The sequence below is a fragment of the Pelodiscus sinensis genome, chromosome 6 (genome assembly GCF_052426305.1).
Source record: "Pelodiscus sinensis isolate ZL-2025 chromosome 6, ASM5242630v1, whole genome shotgun sequence".
Lineage (NCBI taxonomy): Eukaryota > Metazoa > Chordata > Testudines > Trionychidae > Pelodiscus > Pelodiscus sinensis.
In genome coordinates this window covers 48,231,091-48,253,394 of record NC_143057.1, presented here as the reverse complement: position 1 = coordinate 48,253,394, position 22,304 = coordinate 48,231,091, and the positions used below count along the sequence as shown (strand labels likewise).

At 39.3% G+C, this 22,304-nt stretch overlaps 1 protein-coding gene across 6 annotated transcripts in view; it reads left to right on the top strand.

Moving 5' to 3' along the window:
- Positions 1–22,304, top strand: part of LOC102448748 (semaphorin-4D) — a 121,718-nt gene that overhangs the window by 60,263 nt on the left and 39,151 nt on the right. Inside the window, exon 1 of one of the 6 annotated variants that reach the window (XM_075931881.2) lies at positions 1,276–1,396. The exons of 3 other annotated variants lie outside the window; for them this stretch is intronic. The gene's annotated coding sequence lies outside the window, so the exon portion shown is untranslated. Of the gene's footprint in view, positions 1–1,275; positions 1,397–21,495; positions 21,677–22,304 lie in introns of those variants that run through there. 2 more of the 6 variants (XM_075931885.2, XM_075931882.2) reach the window with 2 other exon arrangements.

Genomic DNA, 22,304 nt, shown 5'->3' with positions numbered 1-22,304 from the left:
GAGTAAGATGGCCTGCCCCCATGTTTTTGGCATGCATATCTGTCTTGCTCATGCACACACACTTCAGGGTGGACACACATGTCTGGGTGGTCGGTCATATGACCATCTTGTATTATTTTGGAAGTCAGTCTCTCTGCTTGATAACAGAATACAGGATTGAAAAAGCTATAGTTAACCAGCCTGCAGACTAGTACAGGCGTGAGTGGGCAGCAGTGACTGCTACTGCTGCTGCTGCTTGTCAGTAGCTCTGCAATTTATCACCAAGCCAGGAGTCAGAACTTGGAAATGAGACGCTGCACAGTGCGGTGGGAGATGTCTGGTTACCTGGCATTAGTCAGCCTTTGCATCTGAGTGCGTGAAAGGGTGAGTGGTGCCCTTGCTTGCACCTGTGTCACTCATTAATCTAAACTGTGTAGAGATGTTTTATTTACAGCACGGTGTGATTTAGTTGGTTCTGTTTTGAACTATAGCCACTTGAGAAATGGCTAACCTTTCATCTTAGCTACCCGGTTTAGAGGTATATATTGTACAGATCAACAGAGGAGAAAATAAATGAGATGTACTCAAGTTGTTCGGGCATAATTTGATCTCGAGCTACTGAGGTATATTTTTGAACCATATTAGGGTGCACTTAGTTTGATTTGTGTCCATAAATAGTTACAACAATGAATATTAATGAGATATTAATGTTGCAGTTTTGAAGATGAGCTATGCATAGGACCATCATCTCTAAAAAATTTTACTGCTTTCTAATCTTTTTATAAAATCTCAGAGGGGGTAATCATAGAATACTAGGACTGGAAGGGACCTCGAGAGGTCATCGAGTCCAGTCCCCTACACTGACGGCAGGACCAAATACTGTCTAGGCCATGTTAGTCTCTAACTTTAAAAATGACAAGTAATCCTGGGATACTGTAGAGACTAACAGATACGTTAGGTCATGAGTTTTTGTGGGTAAACCAAAAGCTCATGACCTAATGTATTTGTTCGTCTCTAAAATGCCACAGGACTGCTTCTTGTTCTTTATATAAAATGTTCAAAGTCCAGTGCTGAAGTTCTGCAGGAGACTTTTTCTACCTGAAAATATATTTATCATACTACAATTAGTATGTAATTCTACATTTTTATTTTTGAAACTATGCAAAAACATGTTATATCTGGAAAGAAAGTTTAACACGTAAGTACATTCATTCCTGACAGAAGCAGGAATTAAAAAGGCAGGCAGCCAAGCTCACCAGGTGATCAGTAATGTTGTCTATTACTTGTATTGGACCCAACAAGTTAAAGTTCAGTTGCAGTCTGAGCTGCTCCCAAGCTGTGTCCAGAACTCCAGGAAGGGAGATTTAAAAGGGGACACAGCAAGTCAGTGCTTTTTTCAAGTTATGCATTTTCAGTGGTACGTTAATATTTTTGTGTGGCTTCAGGTTTCTCCTGTGTAATTCTTTGTTAATTTTTTTTTTTATTATTAGACTGTTTCCTGGTTGTTGAGAGCAACTTTTGTGCGTTCATTATGTTGTCCTTATTTGAGGATGTTAATTGTGGATGGGAGAACTTGAAAGGAGGGTGTGGCAATTCTTGTAAGACTGCAAATGGTTTTAATACTGATACAACTACAAATTAAAATTGGGGGAAGATGAGGGCATACCTTTTATTCTTTCTTTATAGTGAGATAATTGGAGGTCCAAAAGAAGACACAGATTTATTTTCTAAATATATTTTTAAGGTTTAATTAACAAACATTTTGAAGCCTTTCCTCTCTCTCTGACAGGCAAATTCTTGAAGTTGTCAGTGATTTTAACCTTACTAAAATATTTCATTCTCTGGAATTGTTAGAATGCTGTTCAGGCAATGCATTTACTAAAGTCCTAGAAATTGTTTAAGATGCGTGGAAAACTTGTCACAAGAATTATCCAATGTTTCTCAATTGAGGCTACAAGAATTGAAGTATACTCCGAGGCCAAATGTAGTGTAATTTAATTAGATTTTGGTGAAAACTTTAGATTCTTTTTTTTCTTCTCCATTTTTGGCCTTTTTTATATTTGCTTTTATATATATCTTTTATTTTTTAACTGTTTTAATTATTTAATCTTTTTCATTATGAGGAACCAGGGAAAAAAAACAGCTTTTAGCTTTTACCTGATCAGGATGAAGTACAGTAAACCTACTTTATTATCTCCTCTAATGTATTTGGTACAGTTAATTATCTTGCTGATGTTTCATTTAAAAAATAACATTGAAAAATGTTGTAGATAGTTGAATTCCTTTCTGTAAGCTTTCCAAGCGTATTTAAGCCAAGTATTTTTATTTATTTATTGCTTACAAAATGTTGATGTCAAGGAACATCAGCAGATATACATCCATCTGACCGTAGATTTGCTAGAAATCTTGACAGTTGAGTCAGTTTAAGTGTACTTGCACACTAGTTGGCTGTCAATTTAACCTTCATGGTTTTTAGGATGGATTTTGTAGCCCTTTCAAAGCATATTATATAGTTAAAAATTATAGTCTGTTTTGATGTTTTTCAAGTGTCCTTGCTCAAAAGAGCTGGTGGTAAAACATATAGTTCTTGTGTGGACAGAAGATGAATGCACGGACAGTCAACTTTCCTGTTGAACAGATATTTATTTAATTTTAGGCCAGATCCTGGAGAATCTGTGAGCCTGCTACATTTTCCAGGATTAGGCCCATTATGTGCAGCTTGCTTTATGCATCGAGGTACTTAAGTCCACAGTCATTGCTACTAAGCTTTCAGTCTCTGACATGCAAAGTGTCACACAAATGTTTTTCTGATTTAAAGGTACACCAAAGGTGATAAACATCTTTGCCCAGTGGAAAGAACAAGCTCAGTTGAAACTTACGTTATAAAGTGTTTTATACTTCTACCTAATATATTCTGAGCATTGACATGCTGTCAAATGGATGAAGGGTTACCTAGCAACAAGAGGTAGAAGAGATGGTAGCCTGGTTATGAAATTTAGCCTTGGTGAAAGAAATATAAACTTACTAAAATATACCTTCAATAAATATAAATCTGTAAGGCAAACATTTACATTATTTTAAATTAACCTGAGGTGACAAATGTTGATTTAGATAGCAGATTGCTAGTTTTATTACCCACTTGAGGACTGCAGATTTGTCCTCACTGTACTAAGAGAAACATGTGGTGCCTGGGTGTTGTTTTTTAAAATAAGCATGAAGGGTATTGTTGTGATACTCTTATGTCTTGAAGCTGCATTCAGCAAACATTTTCTCTTCAAAGTCCTCAATTGGATATAGTTGCTTGTTTTCTTTTCCCCCTAATGTTGAGATTATAATATATTTTTGCTGTTTCTCCTAACCATACCATACATGAGTTCCTTTCCCCACTTCGCATTTCTTGATGCTGAGATGTGTACACAATTTCTGTAACCTTCTGAATTCAAAACTCTAGGAAGGAACTGGAAGAGAAATGTGACTTGGTGGCTTAAGTACAAGACTTAGACTCCACTTAGTTGTGTTGTGTTCCTAGCTTTGTTAAAGGTGTTTTTTTATTACCTTGGACAAGTCTCAGATCAGGCACCTAAAAATCAAGACATTCAAAGTTAATGGAGAGTTATTTGAAAATGTTGACCTAAACCTTGCTATTCTTGTTTCCCCAAATGTAGAAACAAGTCACTGGGTGGTTGAGAGACTTGATTCTTTTTTGTCATTTTTAGGAGGTCTTTGAATGTTTCAGGCAAATCCTGGGTCATGTGAGGTTTTGGATTGAAACCATAGTATATGTTGTATATGCATTGCTGACAAAAATAGAACATTGTTTAACTGGATGTGTGAATAGGACCAAACAGTGTTAGGTGCTTTTTTCTGAAAGATAAACCCCATGAGGACTTTCTGTAGTCCTTTTCCTGACAAAAACAGTGGAACCACTAAATGGACCCTGTAGTTGTAGGGTGGGAGGGGGATCAGAAGTCAGAGACTTTGGTAGGGACTCTTCTCCAGAACAGAAATGGATGCATTTGATTTTTTTGGAGAAAATACTAATATAGTATTTTGCAGGAATGGCCAAACTTCCTGGTCCTCGGAGATACAAATGATGATCTTCAGAAGTTCGAGAGCCAGGCATGAGTGCCATGGCTTAAGGCTTCTGCCCTGTGGTTAGATGGTGGGACTAGAGGCTTCTGCCTTATGGGCAGGGGAATCTTGGGGCTTCTGCTATGCAGAAGGTACTGCCAGGAGTCAGGGCTTCAGCCCCACAGCAAGGTGGTTGGGATAGGGGCTTCAGCCGTATGGCGGTACCCCTCTCCCCTCAGGGCAGAAAAACTTGGTCCCCACCATCCCGCAGTGGGGCTGAAGCCCCAACCCACAGAAATTGCCTCCTGCAGGGCTGAAGACCCACAGGGCAAAAGCCTCTAGCCGAGGGGTGGGCAATAATTTTTGCAGGGGGGCCACCTAATGAATTTTGGTACGAGCTCATGGTCCAGCACCATCCATCTCCTGGAAGGGGTGAGGTCTGAGGTGGAAGGGGAGGGGATACGGACTAGCAGCCCTAAGAGTTGTCTGGGGCCAGAGGCTTTGAATTAAAAACACAGCAAAGGGCTCGCATCTCCCGGCCCGCCACTACTGTGTTGACTGGCAGTCTCCCAAGGTTGCTATGACTATTTAAAAGGCTTGCGGCTGCAGCCCCTGCTGGGGTAGCACCATGACCAGAAGCCATGAGCCATTTAAATAGGATCCTGTTGCCTAAGCCACCGTCTGGAAATTCTGTCTCAGGCAGCAGGATATAAATAGAAAGTGGCCAGATGCAGTCCACAGGCCAGATCAAAGTGTTAGGGAGGCCAGATCCGCCCCTTGGCCACATCATACTCATTTCTGCTCTAGCCCCACCACTCCATAAAAAGGTCAGAAGGTCTGAGTTCCTCACAATCTGGTAGGTGGAAGATGGGGGAAGAGTATGGTGTGCTTCATGAGCCACACTTTAAATGTAAGAAGAGTTGTGGTTTGGTCATCTCTGGTATATTGTCGGACAATGTAGCACTTTAAAGACTAACAAGATGGTTTATTAGATGAAGGTACCAGGGTTGGTATTAGTGTGGTATGTCCTGTGGTGGTTGGTAAGAATCATCTTGAGGTTAGGTGGTTGTCTATGGGAGACTATGGGTCTGTCTCCCATACAACTATGGGTCTGTCTCACCTACAACCCCCAACTTAAACCTGTCCAACACATTATCAATAAACTACAGCCTATACTGGAACAGGATACCATACTCAAAGAGGCTCTGGGAGACAGACCCATAGTCTCCTATAGACAACCACCTAACCTCAAGATGATTCTTACCAACCACCACAGGACATACCACACTAATACCAACCCTGGTACCTTCCCTTGCAACAAACCCCGTTGCCAGCTTTGTCCACATATTCATTCTGCTGATACCATTATTGGACCTAACCAAGTGAGTTATAAGATCAAGAACACATATTCCTGCGCATCCAGAAATATAATCTATGCTATCATGTGCCGAAAGTGTCCGTCTGCTATGTACATTGGACAAACATCTCAGACACTTCGCCAAAGGATTAATGCCCACAAAACAGATATCAGACAAGATCACAAAGAAAAAACAGTTTCTTGCCATTTTACCCAGAAAGGACACTCTCTCAATGACTTAACCACCTGCATTCTGCTACAAAGACCTTTTACATCTGCACTTGAAAGGGAATCCTCTGAACTGTCATTCATGTTAAAATTCGACACTTTCCAAAAAGGACTCAACAAACACTTGAACTATCTCACCCATTACCAAGATAGTTTCCCCAATTATCACCTCTAATACCATTAACTCACAAACATCCCACTCTCCCTACCTCTAATATCATCAATTCACAGACACTTACCTTCCTTCCTCCCACCCCCCCCCCCCGCATCCCCCTCCTGTTCTGCAATGTGATTTGTCCTTTTCATATTTGTTCATTTTTTAATTGTATCCTTTGGTATATATGGTTGTGACTACTTTCTTCCACTATTTGATCTGAGGAAGTGGGTCTGGCCCACGAAAGCTCATCATCTAATAAACCATCTTGTTAGTCTTTAAAGTGCTACATTGTCCTGCATTTTGCTTCAGCTACCCCAGACTAACACGGCTACATTTCTATCACTATGGTATATTGTCTGCATCCTTTTATTTTTAAGAATCGAATGGTTTATAAATCCTGAAAATTTTAGCTATTTAGCCACTGCTTTGTGTGGAGCTTTTTGATTGCCGTAAAATATATTCATAAAAAACTAATCTTGGATGACATAAAAGTGAAACTGAGTCAGATCAGTGGTCCATTTAGCCCACTATCCTGCCTTCTGAGGGTGGCCAGTGCTTCAAAGGGAATGAACAGAATAAGCAATCATTGAGTGATCCATCCCTTTTCATGTACACCGAGCCTCTGGCACTGAGAGACTAGGGACACCCAGAGTCTGTGGCTGTGTTCCTGACCATCTTCACTAATAGCCATTGATGGACCTATCCTACATGAACTTACCTACTTCTCTTTTGAACCCTTCTATAGTTTTGGCCTTCACAATCTCCTGGCAAAATGTAATTGACTGAAATAAGTCTTAGTTTTTTAAAAGAATATGAATTCTTCCACAAGTCTGTCTAGACTACAGTTTATTTTTGCTTATGTCTTGGTTATGAATTTAGTCATACTTCTGCTTTCTGATCTTGATACTGAAACTTGACAAACTGCAGTATTTCCACTTGGAGATAAGTTGTGGACACTACAGTTCTTATATATTGTCAGCCTCTTATTTCCCACTATTTGCTTTTATATTTGTGAGGAAGAATGTGAACAGAAGTGTGCCCTCAACTAATAGTCCAGTGGTTCTTTTGACATTTTGTAATGCTGGAAAGTTCTTATTTCTTTCCCTTTGCTTGGCATGCATGGACTAGAAAATTACCACAAAAGCCGTCGATGTTGCCCGCAGACTTGCTGAGACAAACCCTCTCCAGTGCCTCTGACTTTCATGTCTACCCTTCCCCTTACAAAATGTGATGAAATCACTGAACCAAGATGATTGTAAAAAGTTAATCATCAGCTATAATAATGATTTTTCTCATGGCATTAAACTCTTATTTGAAAAAACCTGTGTTTAAGCTTGGCAGGGGTTAGAATCCTAGTATTGCCAATGAAACTGTTGGACAACCAAAATGCCTATTAATCTTGTATGCTCACATAGTTCGACTGAAATTTGAATTGCCTGCATTGAAAGATCTGCACCTGTGTTTTTGAACAAGGAGTGAAAGGTGGTAATATGGTACATATACACACCTCAGATTTCTGATACACTGTTGTTAGTGTAAAGGTCGCAAAGTGACCTTCAACATTGTTAATATCAACACACAGGCTTTCACAGAGATACAGATAGTTCTTCTGTAATTGTAATGATTCATGTTTACCGTTAATGGAACAGATACATTCACACATGACAGAAAACATTGTTTCTGAGACCTGTGAGCATACAGTCATTTTAGCATTTGTTTACAATTATGTTCACTTAGTTCAGAGGTGAATTATGCATATACTAGAAGACTTCCCTGGTGTTGCTAGGGTCCTTAACTCAGTTAACTTTTTATTTTCTCCATTTAAATCATTGCTCTGGGGTGGGTCTGAGGATGAGAGGTTCAGTATGCAGCCTTCCCTGAGGGGGAGAAGACAACCCCAGTACTCTCACGACAGCAGCTTGGACTCAGGTGGGAAGTGCCTCTCCATGGCCACTGCAGTTCCAATGGGTGCAGCTGGGGGAGGGAAGATGCATGTCCCCTGGCTGGGTCAGTTCCAAGTTCATCTGCCTCCTGCGCGCCCCAGACAGAGTGAGGAATGGCACAGACTGTGCACTTCCCCCTCACTCCTTGACAAAGGGGAACAGCCAGCAATGGCCCCATACAAATTCTCTAAAGGGTGATGCGCGGAGTGAGTGAGCTTGGGGCTGGGGCAGTCCAGGACCACCCCAGCCACTTTCACCTGCCTGGTGACTCTGTCTTTCTGTAGGTTTTATGTGCCCCATAAGGAGAGAAGCTTCAGCACCACTCCTCCTGTCCCCGCACAACCAAACCCTGACCTCGCTTTAAGTTTTATAAGAGGAAGCCACATACCAAATTTGGTGGTCCTTGCTCTTACCGTTTAGGAGGAGTTCTTGAACAAACAGATGGACAGACTTACTCGTTCACAGACAAACTCTCTCAAATATATAGCAGATGAGTATAGGCACATGTGTGCTCTCTCTCTCTCTCTGACACAGAGGAAAATTTAAAAAGAAAATATAGGTGACAGTGGGAAATGTTATCAGTAGAAGATGGTGCACTTACAGTATAAGATTAGTGTATGTACAAGCCTCAGTTAACCTTACCTAAGTTTAAATCAGGGATGATCATTAATAGTGTTCTAGACCTTGAGGTGATCCTTCTTTTGTCATTAGTTTCTTGGGATGTAGAGCTTTGTTTCTTACAGGACTTAACTAAATTCCGTTTTTGGACAGTAATCACATTTTTTTAAATACTGCTGCAGGGGTCCGTTTTTCTGAACCGAGGGCAAGATTTGTCTATTACATGCAGTCTAATAAAGTGAGTTATATTGCTTGCTTCTTTTGAAGAAACTGTACCAGATTCTTTACTAGTGTTAGATGGCAGGGCTCCCTTCAAGTCAGTGGAGGTATGCCAACTTCTACCAGCAGAGAATTTAACTTCATAGGTTCAAGTTATTTGTTTTAACGTGTTCAGTGGATCCTTGAATTTGATCAGAGATATGTCCTTTCTTTGAGAAACTAAAACTCTTCATTCCTAAAGTGCAAATAGGTATGTGCAGATGTAGTCACCCCTCAAAAAAGATATATTGGAACTGAAAAAAAGAAAAGGGCAACAAAAAATGAATAGGAGTATGAACATGTGAGGCTAGATAATAAGACTGGGACTTTCAGCTTATAAAAGGGACAACTAAGGGGGAATATGCTAGAGTTCTATACAAACCGTCTAGAATGGAGAAAGTAAATAAGGAAGAGTTATTTAGTCCTTCTTGTTCTCATAACACAAGAATCAGGAGTCATCCAATTAAATTAATAGACAGTGGGTTTAAAACAAACAAAAGGAAGTATTTATTTACACAATGCTCAGCCAACCTGTGGAGCTCTTTCCCAGAGAATGTTGTAAAAGCTAAGACTGTAACAGAGTCTAGGTAATTTCATGGAGGATTGCTCCATCAATGTCTGTTAGTCAGGATGCACAGCAATGGTGTCCCTGGCCTCTGTGAGAAGTAGGGATATAGAGGCAGCAGCGCAGGGTGGCAGGGGGCTCCCTGGGAGTTGGGCCGGGAGCACACTGGGTGCTTGCCCTGCCCCCAGGAGCCATTTATTAATTGTGTAGCCACTAAGACTTGGTGCGGTTGCATGATTATTAAATTAAAAGATACTTAACTTCTCTTGTGAGAAGCTGGGACTGGACGACAGAGGGTGGATCACGTGATGATTGCCTGTTCTGTTCATTCCCTCTGGGGCACCTGGCATTAGCCACCATCAGAAGCCAGGATACGGGGTTAGATGACCTTTTATGTCTGTGTTTATGTGCAGCTTTCTTACACCAGTTTTATTTTGTATATTGAAATTACTTTTGCCCTCTCCTCCTTCCCTCACTCTCTACAGATGCCATGAGAGCACTTCAGATTTTAGGGATTTTTTTAACAATATTTCAGGTATGTTCTTTAAAAAAAAAAATCAGCAACTTCAAGGTCTCTTCACCTTTTTAAGAAAGAGGGCTCATCATAATAGTATTTTCCTTGGTGGGATTACTTCTGTTTTGTTTGGTGTCTTTTCATCATCCCTACTTAAATTGGTTTCATATCGCTTTTCCTGGAGGGAGCAGGCAGTTTATTCAAAGTGGATTTTTGTTTTCTTTTTTGTTATTGCTGTTGTGATATGCGTTTTTTTTTAATACAAAGAAGAATGTCCTTTCCTAATAGAGTTGTCTTCGGGGCAGATGGGCTTTGGATGCTGGGGTACTGACAGCATTCTGATTGCCATGGCAAATGGTTTGAGTGTTTGCCAACTGTGAAAGACATGAACAATTCAGGGTCTGCTAATTGATGAACCACTGGCATAATACCATGTAGCCTTTTGAAAAAATGTGGAATTTTAGCTGTCTAATGATATATAGCAGTTTTTTCTGCCCCAGTATTTGATAAAATATTGGGCCTTTGACATTACATGGAAATTCTTTGTCTCTCTCCCCCCCCTCCTCCCATCATCTTAAGAAAAGAATTTTACATACTTTTCAGCTCTGCTATTACACCTGTTACTTAAATTTAAGCAACACCAAAATATTTTTGAGCCCTTCCTCTGGCTTCTGTACGGTGAGGTTTTGGTATTTCTATGTGTATTGATTGAGACATCAGTTTTAGAAATGTGTGGCTGATGATGTTGGAGCATTCATACATGTAGGTAGCTGGAGGGTGCACAGACACTCCAGTATATTTTGTTCCTAATGAAGTGCATTGCTTTGTGACCACAAAAATGCTTTTCTGACATAGTTTCTGGAAAAGCATCTGCTGCTTTAAACTGTCCGTGATCTAGTCATCACAGTTTTTTGGAAACAATTGATCTAAATCCAGAAAATTACACTTTTATTTTATAAGTGAAATCTGAAGCCAAGCTGGATTTGTTGTTTCATTTGCTCAGTGTTGGATGAGACCTCGTGCCCCCTACCATCGGTTGTAATCTTGGAATTCTTATTCTTTGCTGAACTTTGTGATATGAGACGACTTAGTGTGTTTTAACTGACATTGTATTGAACTTTTGGAATTAATATTTACTATTGTATGTTAACACTTAAATTGCAGTATAATCACTCGTTTAGGCAGAAAATAAGATGAAATCCCTTTTCAGAAATGTTTTTAATATATATACATCACTGAACACACCACTCTTGATATGGAATTCAGGTTGCTCAAATATATTTTCTATCAACACAGTCACTAAAAATCAAATAAATCGCTAGTTAAGCCTATATTAATATTCAGACCATCTTCAGCATTTCTGCTTTACCACTTAGTCATTCGAATTAGAACATTCATAGACTCTTTCAGTTTCAATGTATAGCCATTCTTGGTGCATGTGTCTCTTTCCTCACAAACACTAAAACCATTTGTGGGCAGATAGGAAATGGTGGGGAGTGGAAAATTGAATACATCCTTTTTGGCCATGCTAAATTTAAATTGAGAGCAATGCACCAGGAGGAAGTGTCCTACAGCCAAGTTGAGATTCAAAATTGGACAGAGAGACTAGAAAGGTACAATTGTGATTCATCTGTTTAAAGATAATCATTGAGGCCTCATGAGTAGATGCAGTGACCCAAACACAAAATGTATTTTGTTAGCTATGAGCAGGAAGTTGGTTCTGCAGCTAGTTGTGGTGGTGTGTTCTTTTGTATTCTGTATTAAACCTATGTTGGTCAACTAATAGGTCTAAAATGTAACTGTCAATGGAAAATGTTTCCAATAGGAGCTCACAGGGATGACTTCTTGACCCTGTGCTATTTAACATTGTTGTCAATGACCAGAAAAAAACATAATCATCACTGATTTGCAAATAATACAAACAGGGTGGTAGCAAATGAGGAAGAGATCAGGTCCTTGATTCATAAACTGGGTGCAAGTAAACCACGTTTCAATAAAGTTAAAGTAAATATGTGATATTGAGCTGAACATGAGCTCTGAAGTTGTGGCAAAAAGGGCTAATTCAGTTTTGGGGTGCTTAAACTGGGGAGTCTAGAGTAAGAGTAAAGATATTTTATTTTACTTTGATATTTGACACTGCTGTGATCAGTACTGGAATAATGTGTCCAGTTCTGGTGCCCACAATTCAAAAATGATGTTGATAAATTGGAGAGCATTTGGCGAAGATGCATGAGAATGATTCAGGGATTAGAAAACCAGCCTTAGAGTGATAGACTCCAAGAGTTCAATCTATTTTTCTTAACAAAGAAAAGATTAAGGGATGACTTGATCACAGTAATATAAGTGCCTATAAGGAGAACAGATATTTAACACTAGCAGAAATACCTGGCAGCGTCCGGGGAAAATATAGTAAAAGGTGTGATGAATGAACTACATCAATGACATTAACATAGTATATTTTATTGGAAATACTTTTTTCTTATATATTACTTTAAGAAATTAACATAGCCAGTACTTTTTCTGTTATCATAGGGAAAGGATTTCATAGTTGCAGTTTGACACGCTTAACAGAAGAGTCCAGCAAATGCCTATGATCAGGTGCTACTAAAAGCTAATTAGTGGCCCAATTGGGGCTCTGGGGGAACTGATTTCAAGCTATAAGCAATCCAGTGATTGAAGTTAGGAAATCAGGAGTATCCATTCAAAATTTGGTGTTTCTAGCACTTACCGTTTCGGAGGTCTTTTGGAATTATCAGTGGGCCCAATTGGGGCTCTGGGTGAACCAGGGGAACCGATTTTGAGATATAACCAATCCAGTTATTTAAGTTAGGAAATCAGTAGTATCCATGCAAAATTTGGTGTTTCTAGCTCTGTCCATCCTGAAAGATCTCCAAAACGGTAAAACAAACAAACTTTCGGAAATATTTATAAGATTAGGTGCTTCAGTCTGTAAGAGAAAGGTATAATATGATCTGACAGTTTAGAAGTCAAAGCTAGACAAATTCAGACTGGAAATAAGGTATAGATTTTTTTTTTAGCTGTGATAGTACATAACCATTGCAACAATTGACCCAGAGTCATAATGTATTCTCCATATGCCCACAAAAGTTCATGATACTATATATATTATTTGTAGTTTCTAAATCAATATTGAATGTCTTTCTAACAAATATGCCCTGGGAATTACTTTGGAAAAGTTCTATGGCCTATGTTATACCTGAAATCAGACTTCAATAATTACAGTGGTTCTTTCTAGCTTTGGAATCCATGACAGTGTGGGAACAATAAAAGTGCACCCAAGTGCAGTTGATTTAAGAGGAATAATCTTAGGGCATTTGTCTGGGGAGTGCTGGGTTGTGGGTTTGAACCCTGCCCTCCCTGGGAGCAGCTGGAAAGCCAACAGAACTGTAAATAAATTACTGAATTGTAATAGACCAAGGTAGCTCTCAATACCCTTTCAAAAACAAATTATTTACTTATCTTTTCAAAAAAGAACACCTGTGAAGCACAGGATTTCTGCAAGCTGAAGACTGTCCACTGAAAGCCATAGATGTGAAAGCCATAATTGTTACTTGTAATTACGTGCAAGGGTGATGCCACTGATTTCTCCAAATTGGTCTCTTGTTTTCATAGTTCAAAGGGCTCTCTGAAGCACTACCTTTTATTTTTTTGGCTGTCCAGGATATAGTTATATGAGCTAAAATGTAACTAGCTTAGCAGATATGATACTAGATACTGCCATGAAAACAGAAGCTTCAGGAGCAGTGAATTAGCAGCAGATTATTTTTGCATGGATCTTTATTTATAGCCCTACCCCTTTTGCTACTCTATCATTCTTTCTTTCTTTCTGCCTCTTGGTCAGTCCAGATATGAACCAAATTAGGAGATGTTATAGAACTCCAGCATAAGATGGGACAGAACCACAGAAACAGATGTAGCAGCAAATATTATTTTGATATGCCAGATATCCACATTACTAATACAAAATGCTAATTATGTGTATTAAACTATTTCAGTTCAGAAGCTCTAACCTACACCTTTTTTATATACTGACTTCTTCTATTTTAGAACTCTTAAACCAGACAGGCTACATATGAGAATGCATTCTGAAAACAATGGAGACATTGTATGCAGTTTTGGTAGCTCAGTATTATTTGGTTATTTAACATTAACTTGTGGTTTGTGTCTGTGTGTTAAAATAAATTCACTGATAAGACTTAGACTATATAAAGACTGTGTGGCTGGTTTTTGTATGTGTGAAGTGTTTGTATTAACAGCAAGCATATATGTGTGTTTCAGCAGCTGACCACTGGAATGGAAACTCTATCTTGGTAAGATAGATAAGTGGATGATTTTGTTAAGGTAATGGTAGCATCCTAAAATAATAATGCTGTAAAAGAATGTGGAGAGTTGCTTTTAAGTTTGTTTGGAGGCGTCTACATTTCCTCCCTCTTCCCCCCCCCCTTTCTGTTAGTCCTTCAACAACTCTTTCAGTTTCAAAAGGCTGGTTACAGGAAGGGGCACACAGGAGTGAAAGACTAGGTATATAAGCCCCTCTGGTTCTATTGGTAAATGATATAAAGAGGAAATAGCATGGTTATTTTTAGTCAATTATCTCAGGTTCTCAAAGTACCTTTCAGTAGGTTAATGTTTCATACAGTTTGTTTTATAGTAGCACTTTCTCTTTTATAATACTGAAAGATTTATATTGAATTTATGTAAAAGAATTACAAGTAAAAAAGGAAGTTTCCTTTGGAGATGAATACAGTATAATGAACTTAACTTAATGTTTCATTTATCTGTTATCTAGTGGATATTTTCTTTAACCTTTGATGATTGTCACAGTTGACAAAATAATTTGTTGGGGGTTTTTATTGAAAATTTACAAAGAATGATTGTTCAGACTGTAACATTTTTTAGTCACCACATTAAATAACTTCTATCAAAAGAAACCATTTTCAGCACGACCTTGAAATCTTAGCTGGTTATAGAAGAATATAATATTTTAACAGGTTGAAAATATAAAACAATCTCTACAGAACTCTTGTATCTTGTGGTTTTAAGGCTTTTGTGAAAGATTTAGGGCAGATGGTAGATCCTGAGGCATGCCTGGATTTATTTGAGTCTGTGGAATTGATGGGAATGTCAATTTGATATTTGAGTTCCAGTGCTCTAATGTGTGTAACTGTGTCATAGCTATTGGCAAACTATGAATAGCAATTTATTTGTGTGTCTCCTTGACAGGCAGGGAGCCAATAGAAATAGGATTAAAGAAGAAAAGTCCATGCAAGTTTCTGCAGAATTAATCCTAACTACTGCTCCATTGTATGCAGAATCCTGTTCTAAATTAATAAACTTCAATTTAAGAATAATGTAAAACTATTTTAAATGGATATTTTTTTCACCACAGTAGTGTGCCGTATAATGCCGTATAATTAAACAATTATGAGAAAAACCCGTACAATTAAACAATTATGAAAAAAACCCCAAACCCTTGTTTTACTCAGTTGTCTTCAAAAGCTTACAATACAGGCAGTCCCCGGGTTACGTACAAGATAGGGACTGTAGGTTTGTTCTTAAGTTGAATTTGTATGTAAGTCGGAACTGGCGTCCAGATTCAGCCGCTGTTCCCCCCCCAGCAGACCAGGGAGACGCGGAGCAGCTTTTCTCGCCGCAGCGCATCTCGGCTGTCTGCTGGGGAGGGAGGGCACAGCTAGTGCGGGGTTCCCTCACCCCGTTCATAAGTAGGGATCCGGCATAAGTTGGATCCACATAACCCTGGGACTGCCTGTACTTACACCATTCTGGCTGCCTGGGTGATTTCCCAGCAGCTAATGTCTGGCTGGAGGAAATACTCATTTTGAAGCTCTTAACCTCTCTGACCAACAGCTATTCAGATATGCCCAGTGTGAAGGTCATTGGTGCAAACTTAGAAGATATAAAAATGTAAAGAAAAAGTAATCACTTTTCTGTGGACTAGAGTGATCCTTTAGGTTCAGCCCAGAGCATATGGGAATTGTGGCTCTTTTCTGTTTATGGTGATGGTAGCCAGGGCAAAAGTAAATAACTGCACCCCTGAAAAAGTTACAGAGGTTGCCAACTCATTTTGCCTGTGTTAGGGAGTAGAGGTCATGGCCCTGCTGACTCTCCTCTCACCTGCTGTAGAGGAAGCTAGAGCAGCTGTCTGTCTTAAACTGTGCATGACCATTTTAGAGATAGCAACCATGTAGCTCTTAATGTTGAAGGTTAAATTTTTAACTACATCTTGGCAGGTATATGACAAGACTCTGTTTATAGTAATGGTCTTTCCATTAAGTAATTAAACAATGAACTACATCTTTGCTTGAGCAGAAAAAGGAGGAGTTGTTTCATGGTTATAAAAATAATGGAAATTGTTCATTGATTGAAGGAACTCTTGAAGTGTTTGTAACTCAAACATTTCAGTATTTTTCCAGTTTAGGTGGACTTGTAAGTGAAATTGATCTGAAACAGACATGAACCTGTTTCCATCCTCCAAGGTAATTCAAGCAGGGGAAAAAACCAGTTCGGTGTAGATGGTTAAAAAATAAATGTGTGTTTTAAACAAAACAAAAAACCACTATGTTACACTCTATTGGATGTTGTGAGGGCTGATGTAATCTAATGTGGAAAGTAGGTATGTGAAAGTTAACCTGTGGAGGCTAGAGCAGCTCCTTGCCCACTACAGGCAGGGAGCTGCTCTAGCTCCACGGGGCCTGCCTTAAGAGAGGGACGCTCCAGCCCCAGGGTAGGCCTACGTTCATTCCAGCTTCATTATTACCTGAATTATCATAGCTATGGCTGGCAAACATTCCCCATAGCAGCTAAATAGAATTGAATTTGAAGCACATGTTGTTGGCCTCAAATCTTTTATAGTCAAAAATATCCGATACAGATACCTGACAAAAAGTACTCCGTAACCCTGAGGGGGACACACATAAACTCTGGCCACAGGAGATGCCAGATTATATTTTATAATAAGCAGTCGTCTAGCAGAAGTGAATGCCACTTCAAAATTACTATCAATTGATATAGTGCCACAGTTATACATGGGGTTTTACAGATGCCTACCCCAGAATGAGGCTACAGCTTAATGCTCTGTGTACTCCACTACACTGCAAAAACAAACATATTCATAGATTGTGTTGTAACATGTTTCTGACTCCTGTTTTATGGCTGAGTCTCACTTGTAAGGATGTGTGCAAGGGGGAGGGAGACATGATGAAATACTCAAAGCCATGTTAGTGAACTGGATTTTAGGCTAGCAGTCTTCCAGGATTAAAGTGCAGTTCTCTGAGATTGTGACATGGCTTTATTTTTGTGCACATAGGAAGCCCATCATTTAAAACATGGTGTAAACAGGTCCTAAATTAGCCATAACAGAGGGAACTTCAGTTGAATGTATGAGAGGTGGATTTACATAGAACAAAATTGAGATTATTTGTGGCATAGCAAATGGATCACAATAGTCCCTGTTTTTGTAATGTAGTTTACACAGATTATTAGGTTTAATTTTTATTCAAATTGATGTGAATATAGAGTCAGCATTTACTAAACATTAACCTAATCATTAGCTGTTTGTTAGGGGTTTTTTTTTTTTAAAGGAGATGCTTCATGAGATTATGGGGCAAAGAATGTCTTCACACACTAGTTGTGACCTGGCAGCGTCATCATCTGTATAATAATTTCCTTCTGAAGAACGTTATACTAACCAACAGTCCCAGTATTATGTAGAGAAGGCAGTCACTTATATGAACATTTTAAATAAGCATTCCTTTCTTTAGGCATCTCTCTTAAAAACACGAAGTTACCTAGCACTGTCAGCTGCCACCAGCTGTATGTTAGCATGGCACGTACTAATTTCTCTAGACACAAAAATTATTGGTGCTCCCCCTGAACTACAGCACAGTAATTAAGCCAAACATATTTTTAAATAAAAAGGAACAAATGTTCCTTATCCATCTGTTTTACTTCCAAATGTGTGTGTTAGGAGTTTGGAGAACTTTAAACTACTATCACAAGATTGGAGACTCTCTGAGAAGCTTTGTATAGTGTTGGGTTTTGTTATTTGTTTGCTAAACTGTATCTTTCTTGTTTCATACAAACTCTACCACGTCTGATAATGCTGATCTTTCATTATCAGTTTATTTTCCCATTTCACTGCAAAATACAGAGGTTTACAGTGTGAGCGTGTTTACCAGCCAGGCAGTACGCAACTGCGTACTGATACTCATGATGATGATAAAAGTTGTTATACTAAAAATACATTTTATATGTCCGGTATTTTCTCAATTTGTTTCCCGGACAGAAAGTTCAAATACCGGACTGTCTGGTTCAAAACCAGACACCGAGTAACCCTATAGGGGCTATTGGTGCTGGAGAGGATTCTGGCCTGGGGAAGGGTTGTACGGGGGAAGGGGGGGGTAGAAGGTCAGGTAGGGGGAGGAATTGTGACCTGGGTGGAGAGGAGGGTGCAGAGGGTTTGGTTGTGACCTGGGGAAGGCATTGGGGTGCAGGTTTCAGGGTACCATAGAAGATTCTGGCCTGTAGGAGGGAGTAGCAGGGTCTGGGAAGGAGTTGGGAGATGTGAAAGGGTGGAGTGCTAGAGGCAGGCTCTGGCTGGGAGGTGCTTAAGCAGATCCCAGCGCCAGCAGCAGCAGCTGTCTGTCTGTCTCTGTCTGTATATGTGGCTCTCTGCATTGTGGGAAGGAGGAAAGAAAGGGAGAGGCTTCACATGCTGCCCCCACCCACAGCAAAATCTCTCAATACCTATTGGCCTGAAACTGGTCAATGGGAGCTGAGAAATTGTGCTGCACTGCTTCAGCCCCCAGCATAGGAACTGAGAGATTTTGTTGAAGCCTCTCCTTCCTCCTCCCCACAGCACAGAGAGCCATAAGGAGCAGCTAGCCGCTTTGATTAACACTGCTCCCTGCTGCAGAGGTGGGGTGGGAGTGGGAAGTGGATCAAAAAGCTTGGTGGGCCAAATCCAGCCTCTGGGCGGTATCTTGCCCACCCCTGGTCTAGACAAATGTTTAAAACATTGATGGCCTGTCTGCACTAGTGTGCCCAGGGCGTGTCTAAGCTATAGGGTTTTTTTTGTTTTTTTAAAAGCGTTTTTTTGAAAAAACTTCACCTGTGTCTAGACTGCAGCCGCATTCTTTCGAAAGTAAATCAAAAGAACGCGGCATTTTTTTTATCACAGTAAACCTCATTTTACGAGGAGTAACGCCTGTTTTTGAAAGTACTCTTTCGAAAAAAGGAGCTATTGAATGCAAACTGTGCTTTTTCGAAAGAGTGTCTAGATTATCTCTCTTGAAAAATCTGCTTGTAGTCTAGACACTCTCTTTCGAAAGAGGCTTGCAATCTAGATGTAGCCCCAATATTGCTCCCACTACTAGTGAGAAATATTAAGAGAAATGCTAGATTAAATGGACTGTGGGCTAGTTTTGCAACAAGACTGCCCCTGCCAGGCTGTCATTGCCTGATGCATGACAGTACGTCATAATGTTAAATTAGCCTAGAATGTTCTGGGCTTTATAATACTGCATCTTTTAAAGTAATCCAAGAACAGTCTGTATCACACAAAAGTCTGCATGTCTTAGAATTATTGTGGGGTGTGTGTACATGTTATAGGCACTGCAAATATAATTTGAAAATTTCCCTTATAAGATCCTGTTCATAATTTTACTAATTTTCATCATTTGAAGTGAAATATCCCATGTGGCTTTCTGCATCAGGGTGAACTTTTTGGGAAAATTTCAGCTAAAATAGTTAATCAGTTTCTGATAATGAGAGTGGGGAAAAATACCGTGTTTCCTGGTACTATGCTGCCCACATGCCTCCATCAAGCCAGGAAGAGTAATAAGAAGGCAATTTGTCTTCCAGGCCCATTCCATTATTGGTCTCCCTGTTAAGTGTGCCAGCAATAGTACCAGATGTAGTGGGAGCTTTTTTGTAGGCACAAGTTTCCACTAGAAAATGGCCCGAGAGACTACTACATTCCATACAGTCCAACAAGCGTGCTAACATCACTACTAACCTATGGCAAGTTCAAGCTGGTGACATAGAGATGTATGTGTCTTTATGTGTCTACTAGAAGATTTACCTGGCGTTGCTTGGATCCTTAACTCAAATAAGGTTTTTTTCTTCTAAATCATTGTTCTAGGTGGGGCTGATGAGAAGTGTTTGTCCCTGGCTGCCTCAGCTGCAACTGGCATGGATGGGGGAGTGGTTCATGTTCCCCAGATGGGGGACAGACACCCAGACAGATGCAAACAGACCAGCTCTCTGAAATATAACGCAAATAGCTGTCCCCTTCTCCACCCTGTCTCCTCCTGGCCCAGTGGGATTATAGCTGTCCCGGTCCCCATCTCTACCCCCTTGCTTTCCTACATCCCCATGCATTCTGCAGTACAACTGTCCCTTCTGCCAGACCCCTCCCTTTCATTTTATGAGAAATAATTGAATTCCAGGCACATCCCATTATCCTGGCACAAACAAACCTGTCCTGGTTTTTAAGTTACAATAAGAAGAAGCTGCATACCAAATTTGGTGGTCCTGGCTCTTACCATTCTTGAGGAATTCTTGAACAAATGGACTCACAGACAGAGACACAGATGCACATTTCTAAAATACATAGTAAGAAGAAGAAAACAGTACTTTAAGCAATCTAGCTCCCCATATTGTAGTTTACATTTTACTATATTATTCTCTATTGTCTGTAATAACATTTTCAAGCCACTGAAGCTTTTTCTTTTATCTATATTGTAACCCCTTTTGAATAGGTCTTTTACTTCACTATTTTTCCCTTTTTTTTCATCAGAAATTGACATCTCTTATTTCTCAGTCTTTGCACTAACATTATTGATGAACACTAAGAGGTTTGCAGCTCTGGAATTCCAGCTGTGCCCTGGCAAACTGCCATGTACTCTGTTAATTGTTTGTTTCTGGTAAAAAGGTAGTATTTCACTCAGCTGTTGATACAGAGCATTATGGAGAGATCATACAGGCAGTGAGCCTTTGTATTGTGATTAATTGCACCCCAATGATGACTTTGAAAAAATTCTTGGCAGCAGAGAGTATATGCTTTAACATTATGTATTGTTACTTTAAAGATGTCTGCCATTGAAAACTTATCAGCTGTGTTACAGAATGTAGAGACATTCTTTGCCCTGAAGAACATAGTTGGAATATTGGAAGTTGATAGTGTACTTAGGGTCTCTAGATTGTTTTATGTATTAGTCCTAATATTTACTTGTTTTAGGCAAACTGTGCTTCTTTTTAGGATTAAAGCTCTTCAGCTATCTAACTTTTAGAAGTATTGAACACTCGTTAATTCCTATTGAAGTCAATGGGAGTTGAAGGAGCTCAGCAGTTTTGAAAATAAGGCCACTGGTTTTGTATATTCCGTGTTATTTTATTTCTCTCCCTTCAGTTACATCATACTGATTCCTTGTACTCTCAGGATAAGTTTCTAGCAAGTGTTAATAAAACCAGTCCTACAAGCAATTTTATTTTCAACATTGCAAAAATAGTAAATCCTGAGCTTTTTTTGTGTGTATATTGTATATACCATAATTTTTGTTGTGTTAGGGTTTGGTCAGGTCCTGTCTTCCTCCAGTTCCTATTGAAGCTAATGGGGGATGAGCATGCACCATTTTTCAGAAATGGGTCCCTCATTACAGCCCTCAATATCTATCTATGTATGTTTAATTGTGTTGTAAATTGGCCCTAAACAGATTGTCCTATAAATGAAATTTATTTTGTAATAAATTGGTTCATTGGCAGATCAACACAGGGAATATAAAATGTCGTCTTTGTGCTGTGCAGCCAGAAGGCTTTTCAGTGAACATTGAAAAATGAGCATTTCATGAGCCAGTGAGACAGTTTTTATTCTTCTGCAGTTGGAGAAGATAATGCAGTTTGTTTATTCCAGACTTTTCTTGTCATTTTTCATCCTCTGAGACAGGTGAGCAAGCCCAAGACAGTAACCATGGCAACTAGTAAGCATCAATATTTTTCCATCATGGGGTCATAGGATTAAAATAATTCTATTTTGGGACTCATAAGGTTACAGGACCCTAACAGTCTCACTCTGGAGATCTCTCGTTCAGAGAATAGGAGGGTTAATAGGTCATTGCATTTTCACCTACCTATTAAATAAATGGCAGAGAGAAATGATTGCCTCTGTGCTCCTGCGATTGGTACTATGTAATTACAACCAGAGAGAGCAAGAAAGGAGAAGGGAAAACTAATTAACACGTGGGGACATATTACGTCTCTTCAGCAAGTTAAGCGATGACATAGAAGAAATTAACATTTAATTGAAATGGTAACTAAAATGTTTTGCCATTTTACAAATATATTTGCTATGTTTTTTGCGTGTTTATTAAATTACATATATAAATATACGAATATGGTTCATATTAAGTTAAGCAGTGCCCTAAAACACTTCTACTGCAGCACCTAGTATCCACCTCCTGTGAGGAGATCAGTGCTTAAAAGTCATTAAGAATGGAATGGATATTACATAGGCAAGCTCTGGAAGAAGAATTGTTTACTTACCCTACTGTAACTGTAATTCTTCAAGATGTTTG